This window comes from Phragmites australis, chromosome 22, assembly GCF_958298935.1.
Source record: "Phragmites australis chromosome 22, lpPhrAust1.1, whole genome shotgun sequence".
NCBI lineage: Eukaryota > Viridiplantae > Streptophyta > Magnoliopsida > Poales > Poaceae > Phragmites > Phragmites australis.
The window spans coordinates 18675794-18680088 of NC_084942.1; positions in this window are offsets into that span (position 1 = coordinate 18675794).

Here is a 4295-nt window from a genome sequence, read left to right on the forward strand (position 1 = left end):
TGCACATAGGTCACCATAGGTTAGTTGGTCCTAATTTCTAATGATGTATTGCTAAAAAAGAGTAGAACATTCATGGAGAGAAACACATACCCAAAGTGGTAGGAAAAAAGTGTGTATTTCTTCAATTATAGCTCCAGAATACACTTGAATGCATAGTCCTCGATTCCTTTTGGATCGTATTGCATCATTGTCGGGTTTACATAATGTGGGTCGATGAATCCCATATGGTTGATGTCCTCCGTCCTGCATCTTTGTACCTCCATTCTACATAAGGAATAAGTTAGGACATTCAATCCAATGGTACATGAATGTATACTGTGAATTATATATATATACGACACTTACAGAGTCCAATAACTCAAGATAGACATGTGGAGGGCATCTTGCTAATACAGTCGATATATTTCCTGAATAATATATAAATAGAGCCATCCCCGTGGAGGAAATCTCGATCCTTATATCTGGCCCCGAACATTTTTCTATCATCCCGTGACTCCTTCATGTACCACGCATAGAATTTTCGAAGTTGATATGTCAGTTTGTCCCACATGTTTAGCACGACCAAGAGTTCGCCTAGCTTAAATTGCCATCTCTCGACTGCTTTTGGTGCTATGGACTCGTCTAGAAATTGCTCTTTTGTCATTTTAGTATCTTCAAGAAATCTTTCTAAATTCTATTCTTGTCGTATCTGTTCAATAGAAGACTCCTTCAAGTATTTTTTTTCTTTTGATGCGTGCGTAGTCTGACTTACTCTTACGCTCAACAGGTTTGACCATCTTCAAGAAAAACTTCTGTGTTTCTGCACGGATTGGTATTTTCTTCTCAGGCTCTAGCTTTTAAAAGAATTTCTTGACACTGACGCCCACTATCGCTCTGGTTTCCTCTGATGTTTGTTCATAAGACAACTTCTCAGGTGATGCCACCGTCTTAGGTGCCCTTTGCTTCTGGTATGAAGCTGACTTCTGAGATGAACTCAAATTCTTAGATTGTGCAACTGTTGTCAACTTCGAAAGGGGAGGAGTTGGCTCTCTTGGTGCTGGTGGTGCTGGCTTCGGAAGGGGAGGAGTTGGCTCTCTTGGTGGCACTGGTGCTGACTTTTGAGGAGGAGGAGTTGGCTCCCTTGGTGGCGACTTGTGTAAAGGAGGAGTTGGCTCTCTTCTGGGTGACGGTGGCAGTGGCAGCGACCGTGGAGGAGTTGGCTCTCTTCTTTGTGACAGTGGTGGTGGCGGCAACCGTAGAGGAGTCGAAGAAATTCTGTGTGGTGGGTCCGACTCCACATCAGACGACTCGTCTGTCTCATCTTCAAATACTATGTAGCGCTTGGGTCACAGAACGAAGCCACCCACATTTGATCTGAGCCTCTTGGAACCCATCTCTCCGGGGTAATCCATGTCAATCTTACTGTGCGGCCTTCGCACGGAATCCATATGGACCTTGACGTATCCCCGCGATATCGGAAGATCGTTGAAGAGTGCTCCTTCCACGCATTGGTCAACCTACCTCATAGCCACCGTGGTGGTAATGTTCAAGGTGGGTACGACAAGCTTGCACACTTTGCTTTCTATGATGTCGTCCATGGGGTAATGGGTCAATTCTTCTTCTGACCTCGCGGACGCGCAGCTGCTCCGACGACCACCAGGGCTCGCAACATTTTCTTCACCTTGCTACTGCCTATTTCCTTGATGAAGTGCTCCTTTGATTTTGACGTCTATCATCTGACGCTCTTATACAAGTTCTCATCGTACTAAAGCCAGCAACTCTTTCAGTTCTTCTCTCCTTCTCTTCTGGCACCACACCCGGGCATGAAAGAGCCTTTGAAAGACTGGACGTGGGCATCTGCAATTCTTTGCGTCACTTTCTGTTCTCTATCACTTTTGAAGGTTAGGCTACCATTTACCGACAAAGTCAGCCCTCTCACGTACAGATAGTGTTTCACTCGTTCAATCTAGTTGGTCGTTTGAGGTGTGGCACCACTGTGGGTTACTTGTTCTTTCATCTCTTCCCACTCGTCGTATTTCCTCACATACACACGCGAGCAAATTCTGTGGGGGTACACGTTCTTGTGGGAGTTGACCTTGTTTATCTCACTTAGTCGTTGTGCTTCCTCTAACCGCATATACTCTATGAAATCGTTCCAAAATGGTTCCACCATCGAATAATCATCCTATTTCGGTGTCCGGCCTACCAAGTAATAATTTCTCCACAGCTTACCCTTAAAATTCTTGAACGCGATGGCCATTATTGATAGGGCACGACGCTTCGCTTTGATCATATTGCATCCTTCAGGGTATTCAAACTTTGCCATCAATTTACCCTACATAAGATCCTTGATGTTATCTGGAACCACTCACATGTCATCTCGTATGCCTCTCCAACTTATATATGTGATTGCAACATGGTCCCTCACTAGACACCCGATTGCTGTTTTGAACGGCCCCAGAACAACTTTGGTTCTCGTGGGCTCTCCGACTGAATTGACCTCTGTGATGATAAAACGTCCATCGGGCATCCTGCTAGGACCTCGTCCACTCCTCCCTTCTCCTGTCATCTCGTCACCCTCCGGAGCATCAGCATCAGGATTGATCTGACCCTCCAGTGCATCATCTTCGGCCCTGCCCTGCGCAGCCTCATCAGTTGTCTCCAACTCAAACTGATCCATGTTCAGGTACGCACTCAGGCTACCGCCTCCTGTCTAGTCCAACTCCATGATTGCAGGCTCATCTTGTACCAAGGTTGGATAGGGCACGACGCGATGGCCATTGTTGATAGGGCATAACGCTTTGCTTGAAATTCTTGAATGTGATGGCCATTGTTGAACGCGATGGCCATTGTTGATAGGGCAGTCTCATCGATTGTCTCCAACTCAAACTGATCCATGTTCAAGTACGCACTCGGGCTACTGCCTCCCGTTTGGTCTAGCTCCATGATTGCAGGCTCATCTTGTACCAAGGCAGGATAGGGCACGACGCGATGGCCATTGTTGCTAGAGCACAACGCTTCGCTTGAAATTCTTGAATGCCTCATGTCTAGTCTAGCTTCATGATTACCCTTGAAATTCTTGAACGTGATGGCCATTGTTGATAGGGCACGACGGATCCGAGGAGGGGCCTTGTATCGAAGGGGGGATGGGACGGGGCCGTGCAAGGCGGTTAGATTTTGTACGTACCATTCCTATATAAAAATTTTAGACACAAAAAGCACTTAATTTAGAGTTAAAATTAATGAGATATGTATTCAAATTATGGTCAAAAAGGTACAAACATGCACTTGATTTTGACTTAGTAAGTTTATCTCTGCACTTATTTTCAATTTCAAGAAGGTATAAACATGCAATATATCTTTTTCCTTGCTGCATTCTTATGACTCACTTTGATTCTTGACTTCTCAACATTTTGAATATGTGTTACATGAGGATTTTGACCAGAGACATACACATGGTTTGCCTGAAGTGAAAATAACCCGCTGACTCTAGTCAAGAGCATTTTTTTCTTATCCGCATCTTTTCGTCCAATAATTTCATTGCCCATCATTAACCAATACTACTGATTCCAATGACCTTTACAAGAGCTGGACTCTACAAATACCTTTTAGCTATTTTATTTATGATGCATTCTATTTTATGAACAACTATCTTATTAGTGATTTAGGATTTCCTTTTATCATCTTAGAGATATTATTTTCTTATCCATTGGAGGATACAATTTCTTATATTTTTTGTCTGCATTATATTGGCAAGAATATGTTGCCTTTTCTTTTAAAAATCAAAATAGATTTCATTCTTGCAGGTTTGTTACAGTTCTTGATTTTTGGTTGCAATCAAAACTTTTAGGTTAGTCAGTAAAAAAAGATTTTAAAAAATACTTCATGAATTCATTAAATTTGTGGGCTCCGTGAAACTTGGCTAACTATCATAACATAAATCTGTCAATTCATTACACAAGCCTATCATTTCATAACACAAGTCAATAATATTTACATGTATCATTTACTTCACATTATCCTAGTCACAAATCTATAATTCATAACGCAAATCTATCGATTCATCACAGAAGTACACCTGCTATTGCATTTGCATCCTTTCTCAAACAAAATAGCATAACTAAATAGTATAACTAAATCCATCCATATAGTCTGACTTGCAAGAGAGCCAGAATTGGAAAGCATTTGACAAATTCAAAATTAAAAAAAAAACTGCCATTATACTGACATAAGATTTGCCGTGCAAGACATATTCATGCAAGTCTTGAAAGCAAGCATGTAAACAGGTGCATAGAAACATAGTGATGTCATTGTGA